General features: G+C 38.0%; 1 long non-coding RNA gene across 1 annotated transcript; it reads left to right on the top strand.

Moving 5' to 3' along the window:
* Positions 1–5,175: 5,175 nt before the first annotated feature.
* Positions 5,176–9,561, top strand: LOC109363703. The gene is made up of 2 exons (XR_002109506.1): positions 5,176–7,882; positions 9,172–9,561. It is a non-coding gene; the product is annotated as an uncharacterized LOC109363703 (long non-coding RNA).
* Positions 9,562–10,414: the final 853 nt, after the last annotated feature.

Raw genomic sequence — 10,414 nt, forward strand, 5'->3', positions numbered from 1 at the left:
TGGGATAGATGTGATGTACTGTGCAGCATAACATTTAGATCAGTGTGATGAGAGAGTGAGCTGTTCACTTCCCTGTCCCCCAAGAAAAGGCTGTGTACAGAACTGGAATTATCCATGTATGTCAGGGCCACTCTGCCCACTTCTGTGTGGCCCCCAGGAGAGGACAACAGGAGTGGGTCATGAGATGGGACAATTTCGATGGAAAATTGAATCTGTTCCCTAGACAGATCCAGAATATTTCTTTAGCTAGCCATAACTGCTTCTGGCATAATAATATGAAGTATCTATTACTTCTCCTTATTCTGCAGACCCCATTTCCCACTTCTAGAAGGCTCCTTTCACAAGATTGGTATTTGATAAAACTGTATTATCTGTTACTTATCACCATAGGATCACTGGATAGTTTAGTTTGGGAGGGACCACAGGAGGTCTCTAGTCCAACATTCTGTTCCAAGCAGGGTCAGACTGGGTTCAGACTAGACTTTATACTAGATAGTTAGATTTTGAAAACTTTCAGGACTTCACAAACTCTCTGGGCTACCACTTTCTGACTGCCTCATGATGAAAATGTTTTCCCTTAATTCCAGTTCAACTATCTCTTCTATGAACTTATGCCTTTAGTCTATCACCATCCCACTATACAGCACTTTGTAGAGCCCAGTTCCATCATCTTAATAATCTTTTCTTTGTATAGATGCTTAGGAATGCTTTACTTTTTCTGTTATATGGGAAAGGGAACTAGAAGGTGAAGCTAAAGAACTGCCTTTTGAATTCTTTTTTTTTCCTATTTGAATGTTTGATCATTTCCTTTCTTCTTAGTCATTCCTTATTTAGAGCAGGAATGAAACAGCTACTTCTGAGAAATAATAGAGAATGAATAGGTGAATTATATCAATCTGACAAAATTTAGAGCTCTTAATTGATCTATGATGTCTTTACTTATTCTTTTCTTTTCTACCTGGAAGTCTTATTCCCTTCTTTTCTAATTTATATATCAAAGCAATATGTGATATGCAAGCATTTGCAGAAGTCAAAGCAAGGAGGTAAAGAAAGGTTAAAAACAAGAAAATAATTAAAAAATACAATAGATAGTAGGAGAAGTGATTGTAGAGGAAGGCTTCAGTCAAAGTGAAAATGAGACTTAACAGGAATGGTGATATGGATAAGGACTAGCATTTTTCAGATTCTCAGTAAAAGAGGTGTTGTGGTTTAATCCAGCAGGTGGCTCAGCACCACATAGTTGTTTGCTCACTCATTTGTGACAAAACTATTTACTAAAAGAGAAAAAGAAAAGCATAATAATTATGACAAATATATATGTGTGTATACATGTACATAACAAGTGATGCACAAGCTCACCACCACCCAGCCAATGCCCAGCTAACCCCTGAGCAGCAGAAGAGAGAGAGATGAACTCCCACTCCCGTCAAAACTCCTTCCTTGATGTCATGTGGTATGGAATATCTCTTTGACCAGTTTAAGTCAGCTGTCCTAACTCTACTCCCTCCCAGCTCCTTGGGCCCTTTGCTGAGAATGATCTCTATTCTGAACAACACTGCTTAGCAGCAACTATAAACATTGGTGGGTTATCGTGTTATCAACATTGTTTTTCTCCTAGAACCAAAACGTCATACCAGACACTCAAGAAAACAATTCCATCCCAGCTGAGACTAAGACAAGAGGATAATGGGCTAGTTCACACTAAGAAATCAATCACAGTCTTATACATGATTCACTATGGTTTTTCTTGATATTTCCTGTATCTTAAACAGCGGTTATATTTGGGGTGAAAAACGTTTGCTAAAACACTTACGTGAAGGGCCGCACAGAATGTACCTTCCACTTAATTCTTAAAGAAAAAAACATCTCAGCCTCAAGTATAAGCTGTGGTTAAGGTCCACGCTATGTCAATGGTTCCCTACCTATTACAGAATAGTAATTTGTTTTGTCTGAAAAACGCAGATCTCTGTGACTTCACAACACAGTGACAGAATCACAACGGCATTTCCTCCAGGACTGTATCTTCCATTTTGTATAAATGGGAACTGTTAATGCATGAAATAGAGGATTTCTTCTCTCTTCAATGACTACTGAAGAATGTTACTGGCAACACAAAGCTCTTATGTTTTATTTATGTTTCAAAGGCAGGTGAAATAAACTCAGACCTGACTCTTTCACTAGACTAAAATGCCCTGCTAGACCATATGGTCTAACATGAAGTAATTAGGAGTCTGAAGTAGGATGTGTTGGATAAAAATCTGCAGCCTCTCTGATACAAAAGGACAAACTTTCTGGGCAGAATTTTATTCTCTGTATTTGAAATCTGTAAAAGTTTGTAATGGAAGAAATCAGTATGAGTTTCATACACTGAAAATATAACAGCAGAAGCCCAATAAAGATGTGACACTAGCCAAGGCTGAAGTATTCTACAGTAACACAAATGGGGGGAAAAAAAAAGAAATTTACGTCACACTGGGGTTTAGTAGAAAGTTAATCAGTAATTTGGGAACTGGGAATACAGCTTGGTTTGTAAGTCAGCCACCATCCTATGCAATCTGTCTGTTTAAATGTGGTTGCTTTGAATTACATCAGAATGTCTCATTGACTCTGCTGAACTTTGATTCATGCCTTTAAAATCTCTGCCTGTGAAGACCAGATAGTGAATCTTAACTATGCACATAGATCCTCATGCTTTATTGCAAAGTGGGAGGATGGGTTTTCCATATTCAAGTATGCATGATTTGGGGTAGGAAAAGAGAGAGGATACATACATTTCTGAGAAATTTATGAGGACCTTATATGGATGAAATAAAAATTTCATGTAAATGCCACATACTCCTTTTATTCATCCAGAGCCTGCTGAAAACCTTGAAAAATAATAAAAAGAATAGTTTCAAGAAGCTCTGGGGAGTTCAGTTTCTCAAAAAATACTTTTAAATCATGTTATATCTACCATTATACTAAAAAGTAATCCCGATGCTTAACATGTAATTTAAAAAGAAGAGATGTAAATAACTTCACTGCTAAAAAGCCAAGACTAGAAAATACTTCTATGGTTTTATACTTTCTATAGCTTGAAAAAAAGAGAAAAGTGGGGAAATTAAAAGGAATAGCGGTTAGATTTGTGCTCATTGCATCTGGCAGCAAGTTCCTAGGCTTTCTGGTTTTATTTTTTATATCTGACCATGGACAAATGTCTCAGAATAAAATGAATGTTATATAATATAGAAAAAAGATCTGCCTTCATTAACAGACTAGCAGGATGACTGATAGCTGTGGTCAGAAACACACAAGATTATCACTAAAGCTTAAAATATAGAATACTATTCTAATGGAATTCTGATGGAATAGAATCAATGCAATCAGTGACTAAAACCAGCTGAAGAATAACTGCCAGTCCCATCCCCTCATTCTGCTGAACTACTTAGTAGTTGTCACTTGGATTCCTACTCCAAGCCTTTTTGTTTTCATACTGCAGCTCATCTGCCATGAAGACTGTGTCATGTTTAAAAATGCTTCTTAGGTAGATCTCTAAAGCCTCTTCTATTAACCAATTCTGCCTTATATACTTAGTTAATTGGATTTTCAAAAAAAGAAATGTTCTAGGGATGTATGAAAAGTATGTTCTAGGGATACACAGGTACTCTCTCTACCTCCTAATCACTATCTCAAGTTCCAGAGGTGAAAAGAAGCAAATGTGCTTAAGGTATTCTGGATCTTTAGACATGTGTATCTATTTGAACATGTCCTGGGTATTTCAGGCTTACTGCATGTCTACAGCTCAACTCAGTAATGTGTAGGCACTGAAATTCTTGCATTGCAGACCTGAATTTTATGAGAATATGCAGCTCAAGTTGCATGGATTCTGAGAAGATGGAATGCGTTCTATAGAATTGCAGTGCGCATAAAATACACAGCAAGCCTTTGCATACACAGTGTGTGGGACATGTAGATGTTTGGCAGCCTGCTTGCTGTTCCTGCTCTGCACTGGCTGCCAAACATCTGGGATTTTGAAAAACATGGGAAAATGGTAGGGAAGAAAATAATCAGCAAAAGCAGTCATCTCCCACAAAAAGTGGTTGGCCTGGCACTCTGGGCTGTAATAGGGTTTGAGAAAGGCATCTATCTGGGACATGAGAGCATGGTAGATTATAAAAGCTCCAATTTTTCTTTTTTCAGAAAGCTATAAAAAATGGCCAGTGAATCTGAAATAAATCTACAAAAAGACCTTAGGAGATATGCACCAATAAACTCAGTGCGATTCGATTGTTCAACTGAAATTTAGAAATATCAACTTCAATGAGTTAGCTGTTTGAGTATGTGAGAAATATCTAACCAATCTTCTTCCACATTCTCAAGCTCCTTCTGCTGGCTTTTCAAGTGGCAAAAATCTCAATTTTTTCTTTTCCAGGCATCTGTCAACACTCTTAGTTTTTCTCTTGATAGTTTCTACAGTGTGGTTAATTGTTTCACACAAAAAAAGGCAAAAAATACCATTGCTATATTATCTTGAATATGTGCAAGCATCAAAACATAAACTTAATGTAAAGATAAATATCACAGAAAATACTCAACTGTTTTAATTTATATTTAATTATTGATAAGAACTTTAATAAAGATACTACTGAATTTCCAGCTTATTGTACATTGCTGGAGATCCTTACAAAATATAAGTTCAGCCTTTTGTGCCCTTAAGTAAATACATTTACAGTCTGTATAATACCTTCTAATAATTTAATAAAATGTATGGATCTGATCTTCAGATAATTGAGGTCTGGAATGCGCTACTAGCCTGAAGCTCAGGATAAGATTTGCTTTGCCCAAAGGCATCTGCCTTGAAGTTGGCTATCTTTACCTGTTGAACTATTCATTAGTTCAGAGATAAGTGCCACCAGCAGACATTTCTGAGTAACCATCCTAACAGAGGTCTCCAGAGTACAATGGATAACCACATTTTGGAGCTGTCTTGTTTCTAACCTGTTGGCTACTCAGAGTGTGGAGAACTAGTTTGAAAGAGCTTGTTAGTCCAGTGCAAAGGGATGGATGAGAACTCCTATTCATAGTATCATTAAGGTTGGAAAAGACCTCTAAGATCATCTAATCCAACTGTCCACCTACCACCAAAATTGCCTAACTAAACCATGTTCCTTAGTACCACATCTACATATTTCTTGAACACCTCCAGGGACAGCGACTCCACCACCTCCCTGTGCAGCCCATTCTAGTGCCTGACCACAATTTCTGAGTTTTTCCTAATGTTCAACCTGAACCTCCCTTGGCACAACTTAAAGCCATTCCCTCTCACTCTATCACTGCTACCTGGAAGAAGATGCTGAACCCCACCTTGCCACAACCTCCTTTCAGGTAGTTGTAGAGGGCAAGAAGGTCTCCCCTGAGCATCTTCTTCTCCAGACTAAACAATCTCAGTTCCCTCAATTGCTCCTCATCAGGCTTTTTCTCCAGACTCTTCACAGCTTCATTGCCCTTCTCTGGACACGCTCCAATGTCTTTCTTGTAGCAATGGGCCCAAAACTGAACACAGTACTCAAGATGTGGCCTCACCAGAGTTGAGTACAGGTACTTCCTGTCCTGCTTGCAACACTATTTCTTACACAAGCCATTGGTCTTCTTGGTCACCTGGGACACTGCTGGCTCATGTTCAGCTAAGCATCAACCAACACCTCCAGGACCTTTTCCCCTGCACAGTCTTCCATCCACTCTGCCCCAAGCCTGTAGTAATGAATGAGGTTGTCACCAAAGTGCAGGACCTGGCACTTGGTCTTGCTTCATCCCATTGGCCTCAGTCCAGTGATCCAGCCTGTCCAGATCCCTCTGTAGGGTTTTCTTATTGTCAGGTAGGTTGTCACTTCCTTCCAACATGGTGTCATCTGCAAATTTACTGAGAGTGCACTCAATTCCCTCATCCAGATAATCAATAAAGATATTAAATTCAGCTAGTCCATAGTGGCATCATGGACTTCAGAGAATTTACAACACTATGGAAATCAGTGCAAGGTTTAAACTAGCTAAGAAGTTGGATAGAGATATGAAGCAGAATACCTATATATGTTGCTTCCCCAGTTCAGTTGCAATGGGGAACTGTGGTAGCTAAACAAAAATTGCCTTGAATCCGTTGCTACTATGGATAGGTCTGTATTCATGCTGTATTATTAGCTATGTTAAAATATATAGTCTGAATTTTATGATTGCTAACACTTTCTTAAATGTTACTGAGATTACAGAGATCAAAGATTGAAAGTTTAAGTGCTATATCATAAGCTGCGAAGAGTAGCATTAACAGCATTTTTCCTAAAAAATGTAGGATTCCTTCCACAGATCCTTAAGAAAAGATGCTCACAACATTGATACCTGCATGGTGTCTGAACATAGAAGGAATGCTGTTGAATTATTCTAGCAATTGTGTGCCCTTTTGATTACTTTCTGGAGAAAATATTTTTTTAAAGTGACTTTTCCATAAGATTGGCAAAAAGTTGAAATGAATGTTGGAGTTTGGGGAAGTTATCCACCATCAAATTAAAATAATGATATAAAACAATTCACCTGAATTTGTCTGTAGCCAAGGAAAGGTGCAGAAGCAACACTTTTATAGAATGCCAACAAAAGCAAAAAAAAAAGAACTGTTTTCTAAGATTCTGTAATAAGCCTGCTAAAAGCTGAGAAGAAACGTATCTGTTTTGCTAAATCAGATGAACTTACTCACAGTAATTTCCTACTGGGTTGCTGTATCAGACTGAATTTGGCATACTGTTCTTGGAAAGAGAACTTTGTTATTAACTATCCAAACTCCTTCCTTTTATCTTTCTGATAAAAGTCTTCAGAACTCAGGTAGTGAGTTGTTTAGTAGTTGGTGACAGATCCTCCTTTCTTATTTCAGAGCACAAATATTATTAAGAGAAAAAGAACTTCAGTCAGATGAAATACTATAATATTCCCTGAAGAAAGTTTTTAATCAGCAGCTTCAAAGGAGCTGCTCTCTTAATGCGCAAATGAAATGTTGTAAATTCAGCCAATGGCTTTCATGTTGAATTTGCAGACTTCCTTACAGCTCAAGAGCGCAAAAGACTGATGTCAATGGCCTGTAGGCACTTACGCTTATTGCCCAGAAGCCATGGGATTGAAAAGTTATTTGCAATTTAATCAGCTGGAGGATAATCTATAGGTAGTAATGATAAAAATAATTAGCTCGGTGCCAGTGAGCAGCTGACATGAAAATCATACATAGAGCTTGATTTATATACTCAGCATAGCTTTATTCACACACAAAATAGCAACTTCCTCTCCAAAAAAGTATCATTTTTTAGCCCAAGTTTTTAGGCTTGTTTGAATTCTATTTGCTTGGCTAAGCTAAATGCAATTCCTGGCAGCAGCATTTCGGCATGTTCATTAAGTGCAATACTATATCATTGCTTTAAAAACATAGTGAATTGTAAATAAGCAGTGAACATGATGACTCCACAAAAGCCAACCCAGCACTAACCAGTAGTTTAGCTGCAGGCAATTTCAATCGTTAATGCTTTTACTGTGTGCTGGTTTCAGCAGTTTTGAAGGTCTTTCTCCTGAGCAGTGCTGTTCTGATGCTGAGTTGCCATTGCCTGCTGACTGAAGTTGAATCAATCTGCAAGTCAGGACAGTGCTTCCAGACAACCTCCATAGCAACCTGATCGTGACAGTGTGTCCTGCTGACAGGCACTTCTTTATTTTAAAAGAAGTATTTTATCTATACAATTGAAAGAAAATCCCTTTGGTATAATCATACTTTACTCATATCAAGATTGTCATTCTAGTTCAGAAGTAAAGCCGTGCTGGTTTCAAAGTGTGGTGTTCAGCCTCTGTGTTGACATCTGGTTATCACATGAATCAGGTAGGAACATGTAGATTTCCAATTTATATCACTTTCACTGCTACTGAATGGCATTTTTTTATGAGGTGGAAATATTTCTCTGTGAGCAACCAGTCAGATATATGGGCACTGGGAGCAGCTGGATTCTTTTTTTTTTTTAAGTTGGATATTTGTAACACAATCTCTCCCCAGTGTGGGTTCTAAAACAATGTGAGTTGATACCACAGCCTCTTCCTCGGCTGCAGTTTCCTGGCCACTCATTTTCATGAAACATAGGAATGACATTATCTTTGAGTACTCTGTGTTCAGTTTGATTGCTACTGTATAGTAACGAGCACAGAAACCTCATTTCCCCAGAAAATTAGCTGGAATTGTATAATTCAGACCATGTTTTATTACAGGTTTTGGTGTAATTCCTACCAGTTTGGACACTAAAGCCTGCTCAAAAACCAAAAGTGCTGTACTTTTCACGAGGAATACTGATCTAGAAGAGCTACTTAGTGTAAAATGCAAAGCTGCTCTTTCTTAGGGTGAAATCTGCAGTCTGAATTTGAAAGAACCAGACTGTCATTCTGAGAATCTCATCTCTATCATCTACCCACCTCATAAGGCTACATGGCATCCTGAAACTTGCATGGAACTGTTTATGTACCACATAGATAAATGCAGGATAAATTACAAGGACATTGTTTATTCAGACCTTCCCCTGCTAATCCCGGTCCTCCTGCTTCATTGTTGCTTGAGTTAGATGTTTAAGAGATATAAAGGAAGGTTTCTCCATTGGAAGCTGCAGTTAATACTGTTTGCCTAAACCATAGGGATATTGTGAGCACCCTTTGTTATAATAGCAGTCTAATTGTAAAAAGATATTGTTAAAACCATTTGAAAAGTAGTGTTTCAGAGGTGCTTAGATTGTGTTCGTATATTCAGATCATACAGCTAAAGCACCAGTATCTGATTTCTTTTATTGCATTTTTAGCTGAATAGCAACATTTCTTGATTTGAAGCTGCATCTCACTAATGACCTTTGCTGAATGCTAAATTTTAGATTGCATTTACATATGAGACATTGCTATTTTGTTAAGTAGGAGACATAATATGAGGATAATCAGTTTATCTTAAGCTGTAATTCTCTGTCTAGCAAGGATTCAAATTTGTAGGATAGCTAATGGCTCAGTGAAGTCTGGTAAAACATCTTTGAGATAAATCCCAGCATAATGAGATCAGTTAGATCTAACTGTAAAATAGAAGAGAAGCTTAATTTTAATTTTCAAATGCACAGTTTGATGCTTTGCTTTTTTATTTTACAGCTTGACAGAGATGCATCTGAAACAAGGAATGCTGGAACTGGAAGGATCTTTTGAATATGCATAAACTAAAAAGGGAAAAACCAAACGGGAAAAAGAAAAAAGAAAAAAAGTGTGGCTAGCTTCATGTAGAGATGGATTTTCTATTCCACGGAAACTAATTTGCCTCCAATGCAAATTCTCTGTTGAAAGGATGTGCCTACACTGCAGCTGAAAATGCTTCTGACATAGGTTATGTGGGTACTAAAGCAGTATGGGCAGCAAAATAACAGTAACAGCAAGAATTTAAATCACAGAGACTATTACAAATTCAATCAAGGGCTCCCTGTCGAATTCAGAAACACCTGGTTTCTTGGTGTTTAGGCTTGTATTTTAATAAATGTGTTGACAACAGTTTCCACTTTCATTTTTAAATGTGTGCAGTACATTGTGCTTTTGGTTTTACTGTTATAATGCAGTCCTTGTGCGCTTCTGTCCTTGTGACAGAAACTGGATCCCCCCTGCAGTATCAAGGCTTCCGCTTATGCACACAGCACATGCAGTGACAGTGCAAAGGTCTTAGGGCATTCAGTATATTTTCACTATGAACTGCTAAGGGATTTGCCTACACGCAAAAAATATTCCAGAACAACAACAAAAAATTATATATGGCGACTTTTCTGGCATTGCCCCATGATTTGGAGTCTGGCAATGTAAATAACTGTCAATAGCCTTCTCAATCATTAGCTTCTGAGACAGTTCAGGAACTACTAGCAATTGTCATTGCTGTGACAATAATTTCTGGTAATAGTGTGACCTAAAATCTACATTAAAATTAACATTTCAGCAGGGAAGGAACACCACTTCTGACAACTCTTATGAATTAACTCTGAATGACAGGATCTTGGTAGATGTAGGAGATAGCTTACACTGAGCACAGAGATCCTCAGTTCTCACCACTTTTGAGACTCAACATGCTCACAGAGTTGTGGGCAAGAGACAGAGGGACTGAGGGCTGTAGTCCCTCTCTTAGCACTCAGCTCTTTCAGACACTGGCTGTATATATTAAAAAGGAAAATACGAGGCACAGAATGCAGGCATGAATGGCCTTCTTTCTGGAGCAGCACAGAACAGCAGTAGAAAAGCTTTATGGTGTCTGTACTGAGGCAGAGGTTGTGACAAGTAGTGTGCTTCAATGTGAGGCAGAGGGGAGATCCTGAGTTAGGAAAATAGTAAACAAAAAAAAAAAAAAAACGTGTAACTTTAG

This window comes from Meleagris gallopavo, chromosome 1 (assembly GCF_000146605.3).
Source record: "Meleagris gallopavo isolate NT-WF06-2002-E0010 breed Aviagen turkey brand Nicholas breeding stock chromosome 1, Turkey_5.1, whole genome shotgun sequence".
Taxonomy (NCBI): domain Eukaryota; kingdom Metazoa; phylum Chordata; class Aves; order Galliformes; family Phasianidae; genus Meleagris; species Meleagris gallopavo.